The sequence below is a fragment of the Hyla sarda genome, unplaced genomic scaffold (genome assembly GCF_029499605.1).
Source record: "Hyla sarda isolate aHylSar1 unplaced genomic scaffold, aHylSar1.hap1 scaffold_496, whole genome shotgun sequence".
In the NCBI taxonomy this organism is placed as follows: domain Eukaryota; kingdom Metazoa; phylum Chordata; class Amphibia; order Anura; family Hylidae; genus Hyla; species Hyla sarda.
The window spans coordinates 43,313-69,474 of NW_026610507.1; the positions used below are offsets into that span (position 1 = coordinate 43,313).

At 46.5% G+C, this 26,162-nt stretch overlaps 8 non-coding genes and 4 pseudogenes across 8 annotated transcripts; all 12 read left to right on the forward strand.

Moving 5' to 3' along the window:
* The first annotated feature begins 738 nt into the window (after positions 1-738).
* On the forward strand, positions 739-929 carry LOC130337418 (U2 spliceosomal RNA). Its single transcript, XR_008878296.1, has one exon. It is a non-coding gene; the product is annotated as a U2 spliceosomal RNA (small nuclear RNA).
* A 2,079-nt stretch (positions 930-3,008) lies between these two features.
* On the forward strand, positions 3,009-3,168 carry LOC130337401 (U2 spliceosomal RNA; annotated as a pseudogene).
* A 694-nt stretch (positions 3,169-3,862) lies between these two features.
* Positions 3,863-4,038, forward strand: LOC130337395 (U2 spliceosomal RNA; annotated as a pseudogene).
* A 2,079-nt stretch (positions 4,039-6,117) lies between these two features.
* On the forward strand, positions 6,118-6,308 carry LOC130337419 (U2 spliceosomal RNA). Its single transcript, XR_008878297.1, has one exon. It is a non-coding gene; the product is annotated as a U2 spliceosomal RNA (small nuclear RNA).
* Positions 6,309-8,397: 2,089 nt separating this feature from the next.
* On the forward strand, positions 8,398-8,588 carry LOC130337420 (U2 spliceosomal RNA). The gene has a single exon (XR_008878298.1). It is a non-coding gene; the product is annotated as a U2 spliceosomal RNA (small nuclear RNA).
* A 2,089-nt stretch (positions 8,589-10,677) lies between these two features.
* LOC130337421 (U2 spliceosomal RNA) lies at positions 10,678-10,868 on the forward strand. Its single transcript, XR_008878299.1, has one exon. It is a non-coding gene; the product is annotated as a U2 spliceosomal RNA (small nuclear RNA).
* Positions 10,869-12,961: 2,093 nt separating this feature from the next.
* On the forward strand, positions 12,962-13,152 carry LOC130337422 (U2 spliceosomal RNA). Its single transcript, XR_008878300.1, has one exon. It is a non-coding gene; the product is annotated as a U2 spliceosomal RNA (small nuclear RNA).
* A 2,082-nt stretch (positions 13,153-15,234) lies between these two features.
* Positions 15,235-15,334, forward strand: LOC130337391 (U2 spliceosomal RNA; annotated as a pseudogene).
* Positions 15,335-18,961: 3,627 nt separating this feature from the next.
* Positions 18,962-19,082, forward strand: LOC130337405 (U2 spliceosomal RNA; annotated as a pseudogene).
* Positions 19,083-21,174: 2,092 nt separating this feature from the next.
* On the forward strand, positions 21,175-21,365 carry LOC130337423 (U2 spliceosomal RNA). The gene has a single exon (XR_008878301.1). It is a non-coding gene; the product is annotated as a U2 spliceosomal RNA (small nuclear RNA).
* A 2,086-nt stretch (positions 21,366-23,451) lies between these two features.
* On the forward strand, positions 23,452-23,642 carry LOC130337424 (U2 spliceosomal RNA). Its single transcript, XR_008878302.1, has one exon. It is a non-coding gene; the product is annotated as a U2 spliceosomal RNA (small nuclear RNA).
* Positions 23,643-25,731: 2,089 nt separating this feature from the next.
* Positions 25,732-25,922, forward strand: LOC130337425 (U2 spliceosomal RNA). The gene has a single exon (XR_008878303.1). It is a non-coding gene; the product is annotated as a U2 spliceosomal RNA (small nuclear RNA).
* Positions 25,923-26,162: the final 240 nt, after the last annotated feature.

Below are 26,162 nucleotides of genomic sequence, written 5' to 3' on the forward strand. Positions count from 1 at the left end.
TCTCTCCTTTGCTGTGTATGTGACTATGGAGCTGTTTGGTGATGTCGTCTATTATGGCCTTCATAGAAGCAACAGGAGATTGTTGCATCCATCTAGAACCCTCAGAACTACAGTGCTATGATGTCACTCACTTCCACAGGCCTTGCAGAGTGTAAACAACAACAACCCAGCTTTGTTGTGTATGTAACCATAGGGATTTGTGATGTCACCTAGAACCTTCACAGCAGCGACAGCTTTATGAGGAGCATCAGCACTGCTCTGCCTGAGCAGAACCATCACCGCCATAGGTTGTCAAATAACCCGGATTTAACCCACACAGGTAAGTCCAATGGGGTGCAGGCATGTCCTCTATGCTTACAGCTTCCCGTGGGTGTTGGTTTGATACCGTTTGGGGACAGCCAAGGAGGCATCTGCAGGCAACAAAGGTAGGTGTGTGCTTGTGTGTGTGTTTCCTATGCAGATCCTAAGCCCAGTGTCACATGCAAGTAGGAGGAGTAAGAAGGGTTCCTGGCAAATCCGGGTTATGGATTGCATTTAAAAAGGCCCCGTGGGAGTGCAATGGGCCCCTGTCTTGCTGCTTAGCAATAATGGTATGGGTTTAGGTTCTGCTGTGTGTACTGGTGGTTGACTGCCCCCCAGCCCAGAGTGTGCATGGAAAATTGTCTGGCAGCCTCCCTGACAGCAAGCAGTGATAGTGCCCATGAAGGGGACCTTGTTGGGCCCGCCCCTTTCACGGTTATCGCTTCTCGGCCTTTTGGCTAAGATCAAGTGTAGTATCTGTTCTTATCAGTTTAATATCTGATACGTCCCCTATCTGGGGACCATATATTAAATGGATTTTTGAGAACGGGGGCCGATTTCGAAGCTTGCTTCCGTCGCCCTATGCATTGACCCGATATGGCAGTATCTTCGGGTACAGTGCACCACCCCCTTACAGGGTTAAAAAGAAAGATTCCTACTTTCATTGCTGGCTAGCCAGCTAGCCAGCCCTGTGGGCCTTGCTGCTGCAGCCAAAAAACAAAAGGTGGTGCTGCTGCTGCTGCTTCTGCTGCTTCTGCTTGTGTCTGGCCGCTGTTGGAGCGTCCAGGCACAGGACTTCTGCTGCTGCTGACTAAATGGCCTCCTTAATTGGATCATTTGAGTAGCCAGCACACCTGTGCAGGTAGGGCATGACATGATAGGCAGCTGCCTTGATAGCGGGTGGGTGCTGAATGTTCCTAATTGACAAAATAAGATTAATGCTTATGAAGAAATATAAAATCTCATCCCTTCCCCAATATCGCGCCACACCCCTACCCCTTAATTCCCTGGTTGAACTTGATGGACATATGTCTTTTTTCGACCGTACTAACTATGTAACTATGTAACATAACATGGGGGGGGGGGGGGGGGGGTCTCCTGGCTGTTCACACAGGTGTGTCATTGCTGTACATTGACCATGCATTGCTTCTGTGGTATTGCAAAGGCAAAGACAAATGCTTCCAGCCATCCATTGCACTAATGGATTGGTCATCAGCTGGCTGTCTATGTCCCGCATCAATATAGACCAAAGTACAGAGGGTTAGGCTATGCTATTGTTCACCTACCTGATGCATCAGAAGGTGCGAGGCCCTTGCTAAATTCTGTGCACAGACTTTGAGATCTATACTTTAGACTGTATCTAAACCTGCTCCAACATGGACTGACATTCTGGCCTACTTTCAGCCGATGCGACTTGTCTGTCGCTGAACAGTCGCTTTTTATGTATTCAGCACCTATGTATAATGTTGTAAAAATGCTCTAGAAGCTAAAGTCGCAGAAATGTCACACATATTTGGCCTGCAACTTTCTGTGCGACAAATTCAGACAGGAAAAATCAGTATAAATCCTTAGAAAATTATCCCCCAGTGTCTCCATCTGCTGGCGGTATTGAATAAGCATTGCTGCACTGATGGGGTATGCATTAGACGAAAAAAAAGAAGAAAAAGAAGAATAATACGCCCAGAAAAGAGGCGAAAAGGAGAAAAACGTAAAAAAACGTGAAAAAAAAGTAAGAGGAAGAGAAGGGAAAAAAAGGTGGAAATGGGTTTAAAAGTGATTTCGGCGGAGAAATATATATATATATATATATATATATATATATATATATATATATACGCGCACACACACACATATATATAAACGTATTCTCCGTTGAGATATTGCAGCCGCTGCTGTGTCCAGGCCCAGGAGCCTTAGCACTGTGCTGTGATGTCACTCAATACCACTGACATCACTAGGTGTAAACAACATCTCTCCTTTGCTGTGTATGTGACTATGGAGCTGTTTGGTGATGTCGTCTATTATGGCCTTCATAGAAGCAACAGGAGATTGTTGCATCCATCTAGAACCCTCAGAACTACAGTGCTATGATGTCACTCACTTCCACAGGCCTTGCAGAGTGTAAACAACAACAACCCAGCTTTGTTGTGTATGTAACCATAGGGATTTGTGATGTCACCTAGAACCTTCACAGCAGCGACAGCTTTATGAGGAGCATCAGCACTGCTCTGCCTGAGCAGAACCATCACCGCCATAGGTTGTCAAATAACCCGGATTTAACCCACACAGGTAAGTCCAATGGGGTGCAGGCATGTCCTCTATGCTTACAGCTTCCCGTGGGTGTTGGTTTGATACCGTTTGGGGACAGCCAAGGAGGCATCTGCAGGCAACAAAGGTAGGTGTGTGCTTGTGTGTGTGTTTCCTATGCAGATCCTAAGCCCAGTGTCACATGCAAGTAGGAGGAGTAAGAAGGGTTCCTGGCAAATCCGGGTTATGGATTGCATTTAAAAAGGCCCCGTGGGAGTGCAATGGGCCCCTGTCTTGCTGCTTAGCAATAATGGTATGGGTTTAGGTTCTGCTGTGTGTACTGGTGGTTGACTGCCCCCCAGCCCAGAGTGTGCATGGAAAATTGTCTGGCAGCCTCCCTGACAGCAAGCAGTGATAGTGCCCATGAAGGGGACCTTGTTGGGCCCGCCCCTTTCACGGTTATCGCTTCTCGGCCTTTTGGCTAAGATCAAGTGTAGTATCTGTTCTTATCAGTTTTCATGCTGGTGGGGATGGGTGCTGCATGGAGGATGCAGGTGTACCAGGGCTTTCCGGGGCTGGTTCTGAGGAATCAGCTCGACGGCTGCCCCGATGTGACCTGTTCCCTCCGGGTCTCGCCATGAGGCTGAGAGGGTCTAGAGCCGAGGTACTTTTGTGCCTCGGGGAGTGGTGACCCCGAGGTGCCGAAACTCACTGGGAGAATAGGCTCACTGAGTTGAAGCACGGGCACCATAATCTCTTCACCTTGTGGCACTCACCTCTTGATTCCCGGCCTTCTGGCTAGGATCAGAGAAATTTTTATAGATCCGGCCGGATGTCCGGGCAGTATATCTGCACACATTCACTTATTTATTTATTTTTTGTCTCACTGTGTCACTTTTTGCGTGTTGTGTGTTCACAGGATTTGTCAGGATGCGGTAGCCCTTCTGGGTGTCCCTCCTGGCGGTCTAGGGGAGGTGTGTGTGGCCATTAGGTTCCGCACCTCCCTGCAAACACCCCGGGTACTCCTGCTTCGCAGGGTACCTACCGTAATCGGCTCTGCGGGCAGATACCTTGGCTAACGCCAAGGGGGATGCCGGGAGCATTTGTGGTCTCCTAGTAGCTTCGGCGAAAAGGGACATCGAACCTGGAACCTCGCAGGTACCTTTTGGTCCGGAGGCGAAGGGTAAGGTTTGTTGGGGGGCCTCTCTCCTATCGGAGAAGGGCTTGCGATAGACCGCATCCTTTGTGCACGTTTTTTTTTAGTGTAACACGTTTGCACTTTTTCTTGCACTTTGGGTGAATCGAAAGCACGTTCCTCGGCTTTAGATTTAAAAAAAATCTGTTCTTATCAGTTTAATATCTGATACGTCCCCTATCTGGGGACCATATATTAAATGGATTTTTGAGAACGGGGGCCGATTTCGAAGCTTGCTTCCGTCGCCCTATGCATTGACCCGATATGGCAGTATCTTCGGGTACAGTGCACCACCCCCTTACAGGGTTAAAAAGAAAGATTCCTACTTTCATTGCTACCTGCTTGCTGGCTAGCCAGCCAGCCAGCCCTGTGGGCCTTGCTGCTGCAGCCAAAAAACAAAAGGTGGTGCTGCTGCTGCTGCTTCTGCTGCTTCTGCTTGTGTCTGGCCGCTGTTGGAGCGTCCAGGCACAGGACTTCTGCTGCTGCTGACTAAATGGCCTCCTTAATTGGATCATTTGAGTAGCCAGCACACCTGTGCAGGTAGGGCATGACATGATAGGCAGCTGCCTTGATAGCGGGTGGGTGCTGAATGTTCCTAATTGACAAAATAAGATTAATGCTTATGAAGAAATATAAAATCTCATCCCTTCCCCAATATCGCGCCACACCCCTACCCCTTAATTCCCTGGTTGAACTTGATGGACATATGTCTTTTTTCGACCGTACTAACTATGTAACTATGTAACATAACATGGGGGGGGGGGGGGTCTCCTGGCTGTTCACACAGGTGTGTCATTGCTGTACATTGACCATGCATTGCTTCTGTGGTATTGCAAAGGCAAAGACAAATGCTTCCAGCCATCCATTGCACTAATGGATTGGTCATCAGCTGGCTGTCTATGTCCCGCATCAATATAGACCAAAGTACAGAGGGTTAGGCTATGCTATTGTGCACCTACCTGATGCATCAGAAGGTGCGAGGCCCTTGCTAAATTCTGTGCACAGACTTTGAGATCTATACTTTAGACTGTATCTAAACCTGCTCCAACATGGACTGACATTCTGGCCTACTTTCAGCCGATGCGACTTGTCTGTCGCTGAACAGTCGCTTTTTATGTATTCAGCACCTATGTATAATGTTGTAAAAATGCTCTAGAAGCTAAAGTCGCAGAAATGTCACACATATTTGGCCTGCAACTTTCTGTGCGACAAATTCAGACAGGAAAAATCAGTATAAATCCTTAGAAAATTATCCCCCAGTGTCTCCATCTGCTGGCGGTATTGAATAAGCATTGCTGCACTGATGGGGTATGCATTAGACGAAAAAAAAGAAGAAAAAGAAGAATAATACGCCCAGAAAAGAGGCGAAAAGGAGAAAAACGTAAAAAAACGTGAAAAAAAAGTAAGAGGAAGAGAAGGGAAAAAAAGGTGGAAATGGGTTTAAAAGTGATTTCGGCGGAGAAATATATATATATATATATATATATATATATATATATATACGCGCACACACACACATATATATAAACGTATTCTCCGTTGAGATATTGCAGCCGCTGCTGTGTCCAGGCCCAGGAGCCTTAGCACTGTGCTGTGATGTCACTCAATACCACTGACATCACTAGGTGTAAACAACATCTCTCCTTTGCTGTGTATGTGACTATGGAGCTGTTTGGTGATGTCGTCTATTATGGCCTTCATAGAAGCAACAGGAGATTGTTGCATCCATCTAGAACCCTCAGAACTACAGTGCTATGATGTCACTCACTTCCACAGGCCTTGCAGAGTGTAAACAACAACAACCCAGCTTTGTTGTGTATGTAACCATAGGGATTTGTGATGTCACCTAGAACCTTCACAGCAGCGACAGCTTTATGAGGAGCATCAGCACTGCTCTGCCTGAGCAGAACCATCACCGCCATAGGTTGTCAAATAACCCGGATTTAACCCACACAGGTAAGTCCAATGGGGTGCAGGCATGTCCTCTATGCTTACAGCTTCCCGTGGGTGTTGGTTTGATACCGTTTGGGGACAGCCAAGGAGGCATCTGCAGGCAACAAAGGTAGGTGTGTGCTTGTGTGTGTGTTTCCTATGCAGATCCTAAGCCCAGTGTCACATGCAAGTAGGAGGAGTAAGAAGGGTTCCTGGCAAATCCGGGTTATGGATTGCATTTAAAAAGGCCCCGTGGGAGTGCAATGGGCCCCTGTCTTGCTGCTTAGCAATAATGGTATGGGTTTAGGTTCTGCTGTGTGTACTGGTGGTTGACTGCCCCCCAGCCCAGAGTGTGCATGGAAAATTGTCTGGCAGCCTCCCTGACAGCAAGCAGTGATAGTGCCCATGAAGGGGACCTTGTTGGGCCCGCCCCTTTCACGGTTATCGCTTCTCGGCCTTTTGGCTAAGATCAAGTGTAGTATCTGTTCTTATCAGTTTAATATCTGATACGTCCCCTATCTGGGGACCATATATTAAATGGATTTTTGAGAACGGGGGCCGATTTCGAAGCTTGCTTCCGTCGCCCTATGCATTGACCCGATATGGCAGTATCTTCGGGTACAGTGCACCACCCCCTTACAGGGTTAAAAAGAAAGATTCCTACTTTCATTGCTACCTGCTTGCTGGCTAGCCAGCTAGCCAGCCCTGTGGGCCTTGCTGCTGCAGCCAAAAAACAAAAGGTGGTGCTGCTGCTGCTGCTTCTGCTGCTTCTGCTTGTGTCTGGCCGCTGTTGGAGCATCCAGGCACAGGACTTCTGCTGCTGCTGACTAAATGGCCTCCTTAATTGGATCATTTGAGTAGCCAGCACACCTGTGCAGGTAGGGCATGACATGATAGGCAGCTGCCTTGATAGCGGGTGGGTGCTGAATGTTCCTAATTGACAAAATAAGATTAATGCTTATGAAGAAATATAAAATCTCATCCCTTCCCCAATATCGCGCCACACCCCTACCCCTTAATTCCCTGGTTGAACTTGATGGACATATGTCTTTTTTCGACCGTACTAACTATGTAACTATGTAACATAACATGGGGGGGGGGGGGGGGGGTCTCCTGGCTGTTCACACAGGTGTGTCATTGCTGTACATTGACCATGCATTGCTTCTGTGGTATTGCAAAGGCAAAGACAAATGCTTCCAGCCATCCATTGCACTAATGGATTGGTCATCAGCTGGCTGTCTATGTCCCGCATCAATATAGACCAAAGTACAGAGGGTTAGGCTATGCTATTGTGCACCTACCTGATGCATCAGAAGGTGCGAGGCCCTTGCTAAATTCTGTGCACAGACTTTGAGATCTATACTTTAGACTGTATCTAAACCTGCTCCAACATGGACTGACATTCTGGCCTACTTTCAGCCGATGCGACTTGTCTGTCGCTGAACAGTCGCTTTTTATGTATTCAGCACCTATGTATAATGTTGTAAAAATGCTCTAGAAGCTAAAGTCGCAGAAATGTCACACATATTTGGCCTGCAACTTTCTGTGCGACAAATTCAGACAGGAAAAATCAGTATAAATCCTTAGAAAATTATCCCCCAGTGTCTCCATCTGCTGGCGGTATTGAATAAGCATTGCTGCACTGATGGGGTATGCATTAGACGAAAAAAAAGAAGAAAAAGAAGAATAATACGCCCAGAAAAGAGGCGAAAAGGAGAAAAACGTAAAAAAACGTGAAAAAAAAGTAAGAGGAAGAGAAGGGAAAAAAAGGTGGAAATGGGTTTAAAAGTGATTTCGGCGGAGATATATATATATATATATATATATATATATATATATATATATATATACGCGCACACACACACATATATATAAACGTATTCTCCGTTGAGATATTGCAGCCGCTGCTGTGTCCAGGCCCAGGAGCCTTAGCACTGTGCTGTGATGTCACTCAATACCACTGACATCACTAGGTGTAAACAACATCTCTCCTTTGCTGTGTATGTGACTATGGAGCTGTTTGGTGATGTCGTCTATTATGGCCTTCATAGAAGCAACAGGAGATTGTTGCATCCATCTAGAACCCTCAGAACTACAGTGCTATGATGTCACTCACTTCCACAGGCCTTGCAGAGTGTAAACAACAACAACCCAGCTTTGTTGTGTATGTAACCATAGGGATTTGTGATGTCACCTAGAACCTTCACAGCAGCGACAGCTTTATGAGGAGCATCAGCACTGCTCTGCCTGAGCAGAACCATCACCGCCATAGGTTGTCAAATAACCCGGATTTAACCCACACAGGTAAGTCCAATGGGGTGCAGGCATGTCCTCTATGCTTACAGCTTCCCGTGGGTGTTGGTTTGATACCGTTTGGGGACAGCCAAGGAGGCATCTGCAGGCAACAAAGGTAGGTGTGTGCTTGTGTGTGTGTTTCCTATGCAGATCCTAAGCCCAGTGTCACATGCAAGTAGGAGGAGTAAGAAGGGTTCCTGGCAAATCCGGGTTATGGATTGCATTTAAAAAGGCCCCGTGGGAGTGCAATGGGCCCCTGTCTTGCTGCTTAGCAATAATGGTATGGGTTTAGGTTCTGCTGTGTGTACTGGTGGTTGACTGCCCCCCAGCCCAGAGTGTGCATGGAAAATTGTCTGGCAGCCTCCCTGACAGCAAGCAGTGATAGTGCCCATGAAGGGGACCTTGTTGGGCCCGCCCCTTTCACGGTTATCGCTTCTCGGCCTTTTGGCTAAGATCAAGTGTAGTATCTGTTCTTATCAGTTTAATATCTGATACGTCCCCTATCTGGGGACCATATATTAAATGGATTTTTGAGAACGGGGGCCGATTTCGAAGCTTGCTTCCGTCGCCCTATGCATTGACCCGATATGGCAGTATCTTCGGGTACAGTGCACCACCCCCTTACAGGGTTAAAAAGAAAGATTCCTACTTTCATTGCTACCTGCTTGCTGGCTAGCCAGCTAGCCAGCCCTGTGGGCCTTGCTGCTGCAGCCAAAAAACAAAAGGTGGTGCTGCTGCTGCTGCTTCTGCTGCTTCTGCTTGTGTCTGGCCGCTGTTGGAGCGTCCAGGCACAGGACTTCTGCTGCTGCTGACTAAATGGCCTCCTTAATTGGATCATTTGAGTAGCCAGCACACCTGTGCAGGTAGGGCATGACATGATAGGCAGCTGCCTTGATAGCGGGTGGGTGCGAATGTTCCTAATTGACAAAATAAGATTAATGCTTATGAAGAAATATAAAATCTCATCCCTTCCCCAATATCGCGCCACACCCCTACCCCTTAATTCCCTGGTTGAACTTGATGGACATATGTCTTTTTTCGACCGTACTAACTATGTAACTATGTAACATAACATGGGGGGGGGGGGGGGGGTCTCCTGGCTGTTCACACAGGTGTGTCATTGCTGTACATTGACCATGCATTGCTTCTGTGGTATTGCAAAGGCAAAGACAAATGCTTCCAGCCATCCATTGCACTAATGGATTGGTCATCAGCTGGCTGTCTATGTCCCGCATCAATATAGACCAAAGTACAGAGGGTTAGGCTATGCTATTGTGCACCTACCTGATGCATCAGAAGGTGCGAGGCCCTTGCTAAATTCTGTGCACAGACTTTGAGATCTATACTTTAGACTGTATCTAAACCTGCTCCAACATGGACTGACATTCTGGCCTACTTTCAGCCGATGCGACTTGTCTGTCGCTGAACAGTCGCTTTTTATGTATTCAGCACCTATGTATAATGTTGTAAAAATGCTCTAGAAGCTAAAGTCGCAGAAATGTCACACATATTTGGCCTGCAACTTTCTGTGCGACAAATTCAGACAGGAAAAATCAGTATAAATCCTTAGAAAATTATCCCCCAGTGTCTCCATCTGCTGGCGGTATTGAATAAGCATTGCTGCACTGATGGGGTATGCATTAGACGAAAAAAAAGAAGAAAAAGAAGAATAATACGCCCAGAAAAGAGGCGAAAAGGAGAAAAACGTAAAAAAACGTGAAAAAAAAGTAAGAGGAAGAGAAGGGAAAAAAAGGTGGAAATGGGTTTAAAAGTGATTTCGGCGGAGAAATATATATATATATATATATATATATATATATATATATATATATATACGCGCACACACACACATATATATAAACGTATTCTCCGTTGAGATATTGCAGCCGCTGCTGTGTCCAGGCCCAGGAGCCTTAGCACTGTGCTGTGATGTCACTCAATACCACTGACATCACTAGGTGTAAACAACATCTCTCCTTTGCTGTGTATGTGACTATGGAGCTGTTTGGTGATGTCGTCTATTATGGCCTTCATAGAAGCAACAGGAGATTGTTGCATCCATCTAGAACCCTCAGAACTACAGTGCTATGATGTCACTCACTTCCACAGGCCTTGCAGAGTGTAAACAACAACAACCCAGCTTTGTTGTGTATGTAACCATAGGGATTTGTGATGTCACCTAGAACCTTCACAGCAGCGACAGCTTTATGAGGAGCATCAGCACTGCTCTGCCTGAGCAGAACCATCACCGCCATAGGTTGTCAAATAACCCGGATTTAACCCACACAGGTAAGTCCAATGGGGTGCAGGCATGTCCTCTATGCTTACAGCTTCCCGTGGGTGTTGGTTTGATACCGTTTGGGGACAGCCAAGGAGGCATCTGCAGGCAACAAAGGTAGGTGTGTGCTTGTGTGTGTGTTTCCTATGCAGATCCTAAGCCCAGTGTCACATGCAAGTAGGAGGAGTAAGAAGGGTTCCTGGCAAATCCGGGTTATGGATTGCATTTAAAAAGGCCCCGTGGGAGTGCAATGGGCCCCTGTCTTGCTGCTTAGCAATAATGGTATGGGTTTAGGTTCTGCTGTGTGTACTGGTGGTTGACTGCCCCCCAGCCCAGAGTGTGCATGGAAAATTGTCTGGCAGCCTCCCTGACAGCAAGCAGTGATAGTGCCCATGAAGGGGACCTTGTTGGGCCCGCCCCTTTCACGGTTATCGCTTCTCGGCCTTTTGGCTAAGATCAAGTGTAGTATCTGTTCTTATCAGTTTAATATCTGATACGTCCCCTATCTGGGGACCATATATTAAATGGATTTTTGAGAACGGGGGCCGATTTCGAAGCTTGCTTCCGTCGCCCTATGCATTGACCCGATATGGCAGTATCTTCGGGTACAGTGCACCACCCCCTTACAGGGTTAAAAAGAAAGATTCCTACTTTCATTGCTACCTGCTTGCTGGCTAGCCAGCTAGCCAGCCCTGTGGGCCTTGCTGCTGCAGCCAAAAAACAAAAGGTGGTGCTGCTGCTGCTGCTTCTGCTGCTTCTGCTTGTGTCTGGCCGCTGTTGGAGCGTCCAGGCACAGGACTTCTGCTGCTGCTGACTAAATGGCCTCCTTAATTGGATCATTTGAGTAGCCAGCACACCTGTGCAGGTAGGGCATGACATGATAGGCAGCTGCCTTGATAGCGGGTGGGTGCTGAATGTTCCTAATTGACAAAATAAGATTAATGCTTATGAAGAAATATAAAATCTCATCCCTTCCCCAATATCGCGCCACACCCCTACCCCTTAATTCCCTGGTTGAACTTGATGGACATATGTCTTTTTTCGACCGTACTAACTATGTAACTATGTAACATAACATGGGGGGGGGGGGGGGGGTCTCCTGGCTGTTCACACAGGTGTGTCATTGCTGTACATTGACCATGCATTGCTTCTGTGGTATTGCAAAGGCAAAGACAAATGCTTCCAGCCATCCATTGCACTAATGGATTGGTCATCAGCTGGCTGTCTATGTCCCGCATCAATATAGACCAAAGTACAGAGGGTTAGGCTATGCTATTGTGCACCTACCTGATGCATCAGAAGGTGCGAGGCCCTTGCTAAATTCTGTGCACAGACTTTGAGATCTATACTTTAGACTGTATCTAAACCTGCTCCAACATGGACTGACATTCTGGCCTACTTTCAGCCGATGCGACTTGTCTGTCGCTGAACAGTCGCTTTTTATGTATTCAGCACCTATGTATAATGTTGTAAAAATGCTCTAGAAGCTAAAGTCGCAGAAATGTCACACATATTTGGCCTGCAACTTTCTGTGCGACAAATTCAGACAGGAAAAATCAGTATAAATCCTTAGAAAATTATCCCCCAGTGTCTCCATCTGCTGGCGGTATTGAATAAGCATTGCTGCACTGATGGGGTATGCATTAGACGAAAAAAAAGAAGAAAAAGAAGAATAATACGCCCAGAAAAGAGGCGAAAAGGAGAAAAACGTAAAAAAACGTGAAAAAAAAGTAAGAGGAAGAGAAGGGAAAAAAAGGTGGAAATGGGTTTAAAAGTGATTTCGGCGGAGTATATATATATATATATATATATATATATATATATATATATATATATATATACGCGCACACACACACATATATATAAACGTATTCTCCGTTGAGATATTGCAGCCGCTGCTGTGTCCAGGCCCAGGAGCCTTAGCACTGTGCTGTGATGTCACTCAATACCACTGACATCACTAGGTGTAAACAACATCTCTCCTTTGCTGTGTATGTGACTATGGAGCTGTTTGGTGATGTCGTCTATTATGGCCTTCATAGAAGCAACAGGAGATTGTTGCATCCATCTAGAACCCTCAGAACTACAGTGCTATGATGTCACTCACTTCCACAGGCCTTGCAGAGTGTAAACAACAACAACCCAGCTTTGTTGTGTATGTAACCATAGGGATTTGTGATGTCACCTAGAACCTTCACAGCAGCGACAGCTTTATGAGGAGCATCAGCACTGCTCTGCCTGAGCAGAACCATCACCGCCATAGGTTGTCAAATAACCCGGATTTAACCCACACAGGTAAGTCCAATGGGGTGCAGGCATGTCCTCTATGCTTACAGCTTCCCGTGGGTGTTGGTTTGATACCGTTTGGGGACAGCCAAGGAGGCATCTGCAGGCAACAAAGGTAGGTGTGTGCTTGTGTGTGTGTTTCCTATGCAGATCCTAAGCCCAGTGTCACATGCAAGTAGGAGGAGTAAGAAGGGTTCCTGGCAAATCCGGGTTATGGATTGCATTTAAAAAGGCCCCGTGGGAGTGCAATGGGCCCCTGTCTTGCTGCTTAGCAATAATGGTATGGGTTTAGGTTCTGCTGTGTGTACTGGTGGTTGACTGCCCCCCAGCCCAGAGTGTGCATGGAAAATTGTCTGGCAGCCTCCCTGACAGCAAGCAGTGATAGTGCCCATGAAGGGGACCTTGTTGGGCCCGCCCCTTTCACGGTTATCGCTTCTCGGCCTTTTGGCTAAGATCAAGTGTAGTATCTGTTCTTATCAGTTTAATATCTGATACGTCCCCTATCTGGGGACCATATATTAAATGGATTTTTGAGAACGGGGGCCGATTTCGAAGCTTGCTTCCGTCGCCCTATGCATTGACCCGATATGGCAGTATCTTCGGGTACAGTGCACCACCCCCTTACAGGGTTAAAAAGAAAGATTCCTACTTTCATTGCTACCTGCTTGCTGGCTAGCCAGCTAGCCAGCCCTGTGGGCCTTGCTGCTGCAGCCAAAAAACAAAAGGTGGTGCTGCTGCTGCTGCTTCTGCTGCTTCTGCTTGTGTCTGGCCGCTGTTGGAGCGTCCAGGCACAGGACTTCTGCTGCTGCTGACTAAATGGCCTCCTTAATTGGATCATTTGAGTAGCCAGCACACCTGTGCAGGTAGGGCATGACATGATAGGCAGCTGCCTTGATAGCGGGTGGGTGCTGAATGTTCCTAATTGACAAAATAAGATTAATGCTTATGAAGAAATATAAAATCTCATCCCTTCCCCAATATCGCGCCACACCCCTACCCCTTAATTCCCTGGTTGAACTTGATGGACATATGTCTTTTTTCGACCGTACTAACTATGTAACTATGTAACATAACATGGGGGGGGGGGGGGGGGGGTCTCCTGGCTGTTCACACAGGTGTGTCATTGCTGTACATTGACCATGCATTGCTTCTGTGGTATTGCAAAGACAAATGCTTCCAGCCATCCATTGCACTAATGGATTGGTCATCAGCTGGCTGTCTATGTCCCGCATCAATATAGACCAAAGTACAGAGGGTTAGGCTATGCTATTGTGCACCTACCTGATGCATCAGAAGGTGCGAGGCCCTTGCTAAATTCTGTGCACAGACTTTGAGATCTATACTTTAGACTGTATCTAAACCTGCTCCAACATGGACTGACATTCTGGCCTACTTTCAGCCGATGCGACTTGTCTGTCGCTGAACAGTCGCTTTTTATGTATTCAGCACCTATGTATAATGTTGTAAAAATGCTCTAGAAGCTAAAGTCGCAGAAATGTCACACATATTTGGCCTGCAACTTTCTGTGCGACAAATTCAGACAGGAAAAATCAGTATAAATCCTTAGAAAATTATCCCCCAGTGTCTCCATCTGCTGGCGGTATTGAATAAGCATTGCTGCACTGATGGGGTATGCATTAGACGGAAAAAAAGAAGAAAAAGAAGAATAATACGCCCAGAAAAGAGGCGAAAAGGAGAAAAACGTAAAAAAACGTGAAAAAAAAGTAAGAGGAAGAGAAGGGAAAAAAAGGTGGAAATGGGTTTAAAAGTGATTTCGGCGGAGAAATATATATATATATATATATATATATATATATATATATATATACGCGCACACACACACATATATATAAACGTATTCTCCGTTGAGATATTGCAGCCGCTGCTGTGTCCAGGCCCAGGAGCCTTAGCACTGTGCTGTGATGTCACTCAATACCACTGACATCACTAGGTGTAAACAACATCTCTCCTTTGCTGTGTATGTGACTATGGAGCTGTTTGGTGATGTCGTCTATTATGGCCTTCATAGAAGCAACAGGAGATTGTTGCATCCATCTAGAACCCTCAGAACTACAGTGCTATGATGTCACTCACTTCCACAGGCCTTGCAGAGTGTAAACAACAACAACCCAGCTTTGTTGTGTATGTAACCATAGGGATTTGTGATGTCACCTAGAACCTTCACAGCAGCGACAGCTTTATGAGGAGCATCAGCACTGCTCTGCCTGAGCAGAACCATCACCGCCATAGGTTGTCAAATAACCCGGATTTAACCCACACAGGTAAGTCCAATGGGGTGCAGGCATGTCCTCTATGCTTACAGCTTCCCGTGGGTGTTGGTTTGATACCGTTTGGGGACAGCCAAGGAGGCATCTGCAGGCAACAAAGGTAGGTGTGTGCTTGTGTGTGTGTTTCCTATGCAGATCCTAAGCCCAGTGTCACATGCAAGTAGGAGGAGTAAGAAGGGTTCCTGGCAAATCCGGGTTATGGATTGCATTTAAAAAGGCCCCGTGGGAGTGCAATGGGCCCCTGTCTTGCTGCTTAGCAATAATGGTATGGGTTTAGGTTCTGCTGTGTGTACTGGTGGTTGACTGCCCCCCAGCCCAGAGTGTGCATGGAAAATTGTCTGGCAGCCTCCCTGACAGCAAGCAGTGATAGTGCCCATGAAGGGGACCTTGTTGGGCCCGCCCCTTTCACGGTTATCGCTTCTCGGCCTTTTGGCTAAGATCAAGTGTAGTATCTGTTCTTATCAGTTTAATATCTGATACGTCCCCTATCTGGGGACCATATATTAACCCCTACAGGACCCATGACGTAACGGTACGTCCCGACACCCTGGGTCTTAAGGACCAGGGACGTACATTTACGTCATGGTCAGTTTTAGTCCCCGCCGTGCGCCGGGCGGGGATCGGAGCGGGATGGCTGCTGAAATCATTCAGCAGGCATCCCGTGCAAATGACCAGGGGGGTCATCAGACCCCCCCATGTCGGCGATCGCGGCAAATCGCAAGTGAATTCACACTTGCGATTTGCGCGATTCCGGGTCATTACGGGTCTATAGTGACCCGGTGACCCGCAATGTAAGGGGGATCGCGGGTGTCTAAGACACCCACGATCCCCCTGAAGCGATAGGAGTGAGGTGGCACGGGTGCCACCCCTCCTATCCCTGCTATTGGTGGTCTAGACGCGACCACCAATAGCAGATCGGGGGCGGGGGGGTTTACTTTCGTTTTCCCCGTCCTGCCCTCCCACAATAGGCGGGGCAGGACGGGGAAACGACGGGGACCGGCGCCGAAGATCCACTTACCGATCCGGGCGGGCGTCGGAGGCTGCAGGCGACGGAGATCGGCGGGCGGCGATGACGTGCGGCTGGATCCGACGGAAGCCGGTGAGTTGCCAAGCAACATCTGGAGGGTACAGTTTGAGACCATTATACAGTGGTCTCTAACTGTAGCCCTCCAGATGTTGCAAAACTACAACTCCCAGCATGCCCAGACTGCTGTTTGGGCATGCTGGAATATGTAGTTTTGCAACAGCTGGAGGGCTACAGTTTGAGACCACTATATAGTGGTCCCTAAACTGTAGCCCTCCAGATCTTGCAAAACTACAACTCCTAGCATGCTCAAACAACTGTTTGCTGTCAGGGCATGCTGGGAATTGTAGTTTTGCAACAGCTGGAGGTCCACAGTTTGGAGATCACTTTGCAGTGGTCTCTAAAACTGTAGCCCAACAGATGCAAAACTGCAAATCCCAGCATGTCCAAACAGCAATCAGCTGTCTCGGCATGCTGGGAGTTGTAGTTGCGTACCTCCAGCTATTGCATAACTACATCTCCCAGCATGCCCTTCGGCGATCAGTACATGCTGGGAGTTGTAGTTTTGCAACAGCTGGAGGCACACTGGTTAGAAAATACTGAGTTAGGTAACAGAACCTAACTGAAGGTTTTCCAACCAGTGTGCCTCCAGCTGTTGCAAAAGTACAACTCCCAGCATGCACGGTCTGTCAGTACATGCTGGGAGTTGTAGTTTTGGAACAGCTGGAGGTTTGCCCCCCCCCCCCCATGTGAACGTACAGGGTACATTCACACGGGCAGGCTTACAGTAAGTTTCCTGCTCCAAGTTTGGGCTGCGGCAAATTTTTCGCCGTATCTCAAACTTCTAGTGAGAAACTCACCGTAACCCGCCAGTGCGAATGTACCCTAAAAACACTACACTACACTACACTACCACCTAATAAAGAGTAAAACACTACATATACACCCCCTTACACTGTCCCCCCAATAAAAATGAAAAACGTATTGTATGGCAGTGTTTCCAAAACGGAGCCTCCAGCTGTTGCAAAACAACAACTCCCAGCATTTCCGGACAGCCACTGACTGTCCAGGCATGCTGGGAATTTAGCAACAGCTGGAGGCACCCTGTTTGGGAATCACTGGCGTATAATACCCCTATGTCCACCCCTGTGCAATCCCTAATTTAGTCCTCAAATGCGCATGGCGCTCTCTCACTTTGGAGCCCTGTCGTATTTCAAGGCAACAGTTTAGGGCCACATATGGGGTATCACCGTACTCGGGAGAAATTGCACTACTAATTTTGGGGGGCTTTTTCTCCTTTTACCCCTTAGGAAAAGGAAAAGTTGGGGCTACACCAGCTTGTTAGTGTAAAAAAATAAAAAAAATTACACTAACATGCCGGTGTTGCCCTTTACTTTTTATTTTCACAAGCGTTAAAAGGAAAAAAAAGACACCCAAAATTTGTAACGCAATTTCTCCTGAGTACAGAAATACCCCATATGTGGGTGTAAAATGCTTTGTGGGTGCACAACAAGGCTCAGGAGTGAGAGTGCACCATGTACATTTGAGGTCTAAATTGGTGATTTGCACAGGGGTGGCTGATTTTACAGCGGTTCTGACATAAACCCCCCCCAAAAAATACCCACATGTGACCCCATTTTGGAAACTACACCCCTCACGGAATGTAATAAGGGGTACAGTGAGCATTTACGCCCCACAGGTGTTTGACAGATTTTTGGAACAGTGGTCCGTGAAAATGAAAAATTTTATTTTTCATTTGCACAGCCCACTGTTCCAAAGATCTGTCAAACGCCAGTGGGGTGTAAATACTCACTGCACCCCTTATTAAATTCTGTGAGGGGTGTAGTTTCCAAAATAGGGTCACATGTGGGGGGTTCCACTGTTCTGGCACCACGGGGGGCTTTGTAAACGCAGATGGCCCCTGACTTCCATTCCAAACAATTTTTTTTCCCAAAAGCTCAACGGCGCTCCTTCTCTTCTGAGCATTGTAGTGCGCCAGCAGAGCACTTGACGTCCACACATGGGGTATTTCCATACTCAGAAGAGATGGGGTTACAAATTTTGGGGGGTCTTTTCTGCTATTAACCCTTGCAAAAATGTGAAATTTGGGGGGAAACACACATTTTAGTGAAAAAAAAAATTTTTTTTTTACATATGCAAAAGTCGTGAAACACCTGTGGGGTATTAAGGCTCACTTAATTTCTTGTTATGTTCCTCAAGGGGTCTAGTTTCCAAAATGGTATGCCATGTGAGGGTTTTTTGCTGTTCTGGCACCATAGGGGCTTCCTAAATGCAACATGCCCCCCAAAAACCATTTCAGAAAAACGTACTCTCCAAAATCCCCTTGTCTCTCCTTCGCTTCTGAGCCCTCTACTGCGCCCGCCGAACAATTTACATAGACATATGAGGTATGTGCTTACTCGAGAGAAACTGGGCTACAAATACAAGTATACATTTTCTCCTTTTACCCCTTGTAAAAATAAAAAAATTGGGTCTACAAGAACATGCAAGTGTAAAAAATGAAGATTGTGAATTTTCTCCTTCACTTTGTTGCTATTCCTGTGAAACACCTAAAGGGTTAAAACGCTGACTGAATGTCATTTTGAATACTTTTGGGGGTGCAGTTTTTATAATGGGGTCATTTGTGGGGTATTTCTAATATGAAGACCCTTCAAATCCACTTCAAACCTGAACTGGTCCCTGAAAAATAGTGAGTTTGAAAATTTTGTGAAAAATTGGAAAATTGCTGCTGAACTTTGAAGCCCTCTGGTGTCTTCCAAAAGTAAAAACACGTCAATTTTATGATGCAAACATAAAGTAGACATATTGTATATGTGAATCAAAATTTTTTTTATTTGGAATATCCATTTTCCTTACAAGCAGAGAGCTTCAAAGTTAGAAAAATGCTAATTTTTCAAATTTTTCATCAAATTTTGGGATTTTTCACCAAGAAAGGATGCAAGTTACCACAAAATTTTACAGCTATGTTAAAGTAGAATATGTCACGAAAAAACAATCTCGGAATCAGAATGATAACTAAAAGCATTCCAGAGTTATTAATGTTTAAAGTGACAGTGGTCAGATGTGCAAAAAACGCTCTGGTCCTGAGGTGTAAAATGGCCTGGTCCTTAAGGGGTTAAATGGATTTTTGAGAACGGGGGCCGATTTCGAAGCTTGCTTCCGTCGCCCTATGCATTGACCCGATATGGCAGTATCTTCGGGTACAGTGCACCACCCCCTTACAGGGTTAAAAAGAAAGATTCCTACTTTCATTGCTACCTGCTTGCTGGCTAGCCAGCTAGCCAGCCCTGTGGGCCTTGCTGCTGCAGCCAAAAAACAAAAGGTGGTGCTGCTGCTGCTGCTTCTGCTGCTTCTGCTTGTGTCTGGCCGCTGTTGGAGCGTCCAGGCACAGGACTTCTGCTGCTGCTGACTAAATGGCCTCCTTAATTGGATCATTTGAGTAGCCAGCACACCTGTGCAGGTAGGGCATGACATGATAGGCAGCTGCCTTGATAGCGGGTGGGTGCTGAATGTTCCTAATTGACAAAATAAGATTAATGCTTATGAAGAAATATAAAATCTCATCCCTTCCCCAATATCGCGCCACACCCCTACCCCTTAATTCCCTGGTTGAACTTGATGGACATATGTCTTTTTTCGACCGTACTAACTATGTAACTATGTAACATAACATGGGGGGGGGGGGGGGGGGGGTCTCCTGGCTGTTCACACAGGTGTGTCATTGCTGTACATTGACCATGCATTGCTTCTGTGGTATTGCAAAGGCAAAGACAAATGCTTCCAGCCATCCATTGCACTAATGGATTGGTCATCAGCTGGCTGTCTATGTCCCGCATCAATATAGACCAAAGTACAGAGGGTTAGGCTATGCTATTGTGCACCTACCTGATGCATCAGAAGGTGCGAGGCCCTTGCTAAATTCTGTGCACAGACTTTGAGATCTATACTTTAGACTGTATCTAAACCTGCTCCAACATGGACTGACATTCTGGCCTACTTTCAGCCGATGCGACTTGTCTGTCGCTGAACAGTCGCTTTTTATGTATTCAGCACCTATGTATAATGTTGTAAAAATGCTCTAGAAGCTAAAGTCGCAGAAATGTCACACATATTTGGCCTGCAACTTTCTGTGCGACAAATTCAGACAGGAAAAATCAGTATAAATCCTTAGAAAATTATCCCCCAGTGTCTCCATCTGCTGGCGGTATTGAATAAGCATTGCTGCACTGATGGGGTATGCATTAGACGAAAAAAAAGAAGAAAAAGAAGAATAATACGCCCAGAAAAGAGGCGAAAAGGAGAAAAACGTAAAAAAACGTGAAAAAAAAGTAAGAGGAAGAGAAGGGAAAAAAAAGGTGGAAATGGGTTTAAAAGTGATTTCGGCGGAGAAATATATATATATATATATATATATATATATATATATATATATATACGCGCACACACACACATATATATAAACGTATTCTCCGTTGAGATATTGCAGCCGCTGCTGTGTCCAGGCCCAGGAGCCTTAGCACTGTGCTGTGATGTCACTCAATACCACTGACATCACTAGGTGTAAACAACATCTCTCCTTTGCTGTGTATGTGACTATGGAGCTGTTTGGTGATGTCGTCTATTATGGCCTTCATAGAAGCAACAGGAGATTGTTGCATCCATCTAGAACCCTCAGAACTACAGTGCTATGATGTCACTCACTTCCACAGGCCTTGCAGAGTGTAAACAACAACAACCCAGCTTTGTTGTGTATGTAACCATAGGGATTTGTGATGTCACCTAGAACCTTCACAGCAGCGACAGCTTTATGAGGAGCATCAGCACTGCTCTGCCTGAGCAGAACCATCACCGCCATAGGTTGTCAAATAACCCGGATTTAACCCACACAGGTAAGTCCAATGGGGTGCAGGCATGTCCTCTATGCTTACAGCTTCCCGTGGGTGTTGGTTTGATACCGTTTGGGGACAGCCAAGGAGGCATCTGCAGGCAACAAAGGTAGGTGTGTGCTTGTGTGTGTGTTTCCTATGCAGATCCTAAGCCCAGTGTCACATGCAAGTAGGAGGAGTAAGAAGGGTTCCTGGCAAATCCGGGTTATGGATTGCATTTAAAAAGGCCCCGTGGGAGTGCAATGGGCCCCTGTCTTGCTGCTTAGCAATAATGGTATGGGTTTAGGTTCTGCTGTGTGTACTGGTGGTTGACTGCCCCCCAGCCCAGAGTGTGCATGGAAAATTGTCTGGCAGCCTCCCTGACAGCAAGCAGTGATAGTGCCCATGAAGGGGACCTTGTTGGGCCCGCCCCTTTCACGGTTATCGCTTCTCGGCCTTTTGGCTAAGATCAAGTGTAGTATCTGTTCTTATCAGTTTAATATCTGATACGTCCCCTATCTGGGGACCATATATTAAATGGATTTTTGAGAACGGGGGCCGATTTCGAAGCTTGCTTCCGTCGCCCTATGCATTGACCCGATATGGCAGTATCTTCGGGTACAGTGCACCACCCCCTTACAGGGTTAAAAAGAAAGATTCCTACTTTCATTGCTACCTGCTTGCTGGCTAGCCAGCTAGCCAGCCCTGTGGGCCTTGCTGCTGCAGCCAAAAAACAAAAGGTGGTGCTGCTGCTGCTGCTTCTGCTGCTTCTGCTTGTGTCTGGCCGCTGTTGGAGCGTCCAGGCACAGGACTTCTGCTGCTGCTGACTAAATGGCCTCCTTAATTGGATCATTTGAGTAGCCAGCACACCTGTGCAGGTAGGGCATGACATGATAGGCAGCTGCCTTGATAGCGGGTGGGTGCTGAATGTTCCTAATTGACAAAATAAGATTAATGCTTATGAAGAAATATAAAATCTCATCCCTTCCCCAATATCGCGCCACACCCCTACCCCTTAATTCCCTGGTTGAACTTGATGGACATATGTCTTTTTTCGACCGTACTAACTATGTAACTATGTAACATAACATGGGGGGGGGGGGGGGGGGGTCTCCTGGCTGTTCACACAGGTGTGTCATTGCTGTACATTGACCATGCATTGCTTCTGTGGTATTGCAAAGGCAAAGACAAATGCTTCCAGCCATCCATTGCACTAATGGATTGGTCATCAGCTGGCTGTCTATGTCCCGCATCAATATAGACCAAAGTACAGAGGGTTAGGCTATGCTATTGTGCACCTACCTGATGCATCAGAAGGTGCGAGGCCCTTGCTAAATTCTGTGCACAGACTTTGAGATCTATACTTTAGACTGTATCTAAACCTGCTCCAACATGGACTGACATTCTGGCCTACTTTCAGCCGATGCGACTTGTCTGTCGCTGAACAGTCGCTTTTTATGTATTCAGCACCTATGTATAATGTTGTAAAAATGCTCTAGAAGCTAAAGTCGCAGAAATGTCACACATATTTGGCCTGCAACTTTCTGTGCGACAAATTCAGACAGGAAAAATCAGTATAAATCCTTAGAAAATTATCCCCCAGTGTCTCCATCTGCTGGCGGTATTGAATAAGCATTGCTGCACTGATGGGGTATGCATTAGACGAAAAAAAAGAAGAAAAAGAAGAATAATACGCCCAGAAAAGAGGCGAAAAGGAGAAAAACGTAAAAAAACGTGAAAAAAAAGTAAGAGGAAGAGAAGGGAAAAAAAGGTGGAAATGGGTTTAAAAGTGATTTCGGCGGAGAAATATATATATATATATATATATATATATATATATATATATACGCGCACACACACACATATATATAAACGTATTCTCCGTTGAGATATTGCAGCCGCTGCTGTGTCCAGGCCCAGGAGCCTTAGCACTGTGCTGTGATGTCACTCAATACCACTGACATCACTAGGTGTAAACAACATCTCTCCTTTGCTGTGTATGTGACTATGGAGCTGTTTGGTGATGTCGTCTATTATGGCCTTCATAGAAGCAACAGGAGATTGTTGCATCCATCTAGAACCCTCAGAACTACAGTGCTATGATGTCACTCACTTCCACAGGCCTTGCAGAGTGTAAACAACAACAACCCAGCTTTGTTGTGTATGTAACCATAGGGATTTGTGATGTCACCTAGAACCTTCACAGCAGCGACAGCTTTATGAGGAGCATCAGCACTGCTCTGCCTGAGCAGAACCATCACCGCCATAGGTTGTCAAATAACCCGGATTTAACCCACACAGGTAAGTCCAATGGGGTGCAGGCATGTCCTCTATGCTTACAGCTTCCCGTGGGTGTTGGTTTGATACCGTTTGGGGACAGCCAAGGAGGCATCTGCAGGCAACAAAGGTAGGTGTGTGCTTGTGTGTGTGTTTCCTATGCAGATCCTAAGCCCAGTGTCACATGCAAGTAGGAGGAGTAAGAAGGGTTCCTGGCAAATCCGGGTTATGGATTGCATTTAAAAAGGCCCCGTGGGAGTGCAATGGGCCCCTGTCTTGCTGCTTAGCAATAATGGTATGGGTTTAGGTTCTGCTGTGTGTACTGGTGGTTGACTGCCCCCCAGCCCAGAGTGTGCATGGGAAATTGTCTGGCAGCCTCCCTGACAGCAAGCAGTGATAGTGCCCATGAAGGGGACCTTGTTGGGCCCGCCCCTTTCACGGTTATCGCTTCTCGGCCTTTTGGCTAAGATCAAGTGTAGTATCTGTTCTTATCAGTTTAATATCTGATACGTCCCCTATCTGGGGACCATATATTAAATGGATTTTTGAGAACGGGGGCCGATTTCGAAGCTTGCTTCCGTCGCCCTATGCATTGACCCGATATGGCAGTATCTTCGGGTACAGTGCACCACCCCCTTACAGGGTTAAAAAGAAAGATTCCTACTTTCATTGCTACCTGCTTGCTGGCTAGCCAGCTAGCCAGCCCTGTGGGCCTTGCTGCTGCAGCCAAAAAACAAAAGGTGGTGCTGCTGCTGCTGCTTCTGCTGCTTCTGCTTGTGTCTGGCCGCTGTTGGAGCGTCCAGGCACAGGACTTCTGCTGCTGCTGACTAAATGGCCTCCTTAATTGGATCATTTGAGTAGCCAGCACACCTGTGCAGGTAGGGCATGACATGATAGGCAGCTGCCTTGATAGCGGGTGGGTGCTGAATGTTCCTAATTGACAAAATAAGATTAATGCTTATGAAGAAATATAAAATCTCATCCCTTCCCCAATATCGCGCCACACCCCTACCCCTTAATTCCCTGGTTGAACTTGATGGACATATGTCTTTTTTCGACCGTACTAACTATGTAACTATGTAACATAACATGGGGGGGGGGGGGGGGGGTCTCCTGGCTGTTCACACAGGTGTGTCATTGCTGTACATTGACCATGCATTGCTTCTGTGGTATTGCAAAGGCAAAGACAAATGCTTCCAGCCATCCATTGCACTAATGGATTGGTCATCAGCTGGCTGTCTATGTCCCGCATCAATATAGACCAAAGTACAGAGGGTTAGGCTATGCTATTGTGCACCTACCTGATGCATCAGAAGGTGCGAGGCCCTTGCTAAATTCTGTGCACAGACTTTGAGATCTATACTTTAGACTGTATCTAAACCTGCTCCAACATGGACTGACATTCTGGCCTACTTTCAGCCGATGCGACTTGTCTGTCGCTGAACAGTCGCTTTTTATGTATTCAGCACCTATGTATAATGTTGTAAAAATGCTCTAGAAGCTAAAGTCGCAGAAATGTCACACATATTTGGCCTGCAACTTTCTGTGCGACAAATTCAGACAGGAAAAATCAGTATAAATCCTTAGAAAATTATCCCCCAGTGTCTCCATCTGCTGGCGGTATTGAATAAGCATTGCTGCACTGATGGGGTATGCATTAGACGAAAAAAAAGAAGAAAAAGAAGAATAATACGCCCAGAAAAGAGGCGAAAAGGAGAAAAACGTAAAAAAACGTGAAAAAAAAGTAAGAGGAAGAGAAGGGAAAAAAAGGTGGAAATGGGTTTAAAAGTGATTTCGGCGGAGAAATATATATATATATATATATATATATATATATATATATATATATATCGCGCACACACACACATATATATAAACGTATTCTCCGTTGAGATATTGCAGCCGCTGCTGTGTCCAGGCCCAGGAGCCTTAGCACTGTGCTGTGATGTCACTCAATACCACTGACATCACTAGGTGTAAACAACATCTCTCCTTTGCTGTGTATGTGACTATGGAGCTGTTTGGTGATGTCGTCTATTATGGCCTTCATAGAAGCAACAGGAGATTGTTGCATCCATCTAGAACCCTCAGAACTACAGTGCTATGATGTCACTCCTTCCACAGGCCTTGCAGAGTGTAAACAACAACAACCCAGCTTTGTTGTGTATGTAACCATAGGGATTTGTGATGTCACCTAGAACCTTCACAGCAGCGACAGCTTTATGAGGAGCATCAGCACTGCTCTGCCTGAGCAGAACCATCACCGCCATAGGTTGTCAAATAACCCGGATTTAACCCACACAGGTAAGTCCAATGGGGTGCAGGCATGTCCTCTATGCTTACAGCTTCCCGTGGGTGTTGGTTTGATACCGTTTGGGGACAGCCAAGGAGGCATCTGCAGGCAACAAAGGTAGGTGTGTGCTTGTGTGTGTGTTTCCTATGCAGATCCTAAGCCCAGTGTCACATGCAAGTAGGAGGAGTAAGAAGGGTTCCTGGCAAATCCGGGTTATGGATTGCATTTAAAAAGGCCCCGTGGGAGTGCAATGGGCCCCTGTCTTGCTGCTTAGCAATAATGGTATGGGTTTAGGTTCTGCTGTGTGTACTGGTGGTTGACTGCCCCCCAGCCCAGAGTGTGCATGGAAAATTGTCTGGCAGCCTCCCTGACAGCAAGCAGTGATAGTGCCCATGAAGGGGACCTTGTTGGGCCCGCCCCTTTCACGGTTATCGCTTCTCGGCCTTTTGGCTAAGATCAAGTGTAGTATCTGTTCTTATCAGTTTAATATCTGATACGTCCCCTATCTGGGGACCATATATTAAATGGATTTTTGAGAACGGGGGCCGATTTCGAAGCTTGCTTCCGTCGCCCTATGCATTGACCCGATATGGCAGTATCTTCGGGTACAGTGCACCACCCCCTTACAGGGTTAAAAAGAAAGATTCCTACTTTCATTGCTACCTGCTTGCTGGCTAGCCAGCTAGCCAGCCCTGTGGGCCTTGCTGCTGCAGCCAAAAAACAAAAGGTGGTGCTGCTGCTGCTGCTTCTGCTGCTTCTGCTTGTGTCTGGCCGCTGTTGGAGCGTCCAGGCACAGGACTTCTGCTGCTGCTGACTAAATGGCCTCCTTAATTGGATCATTTGAGTAGCCAGCACACCTGT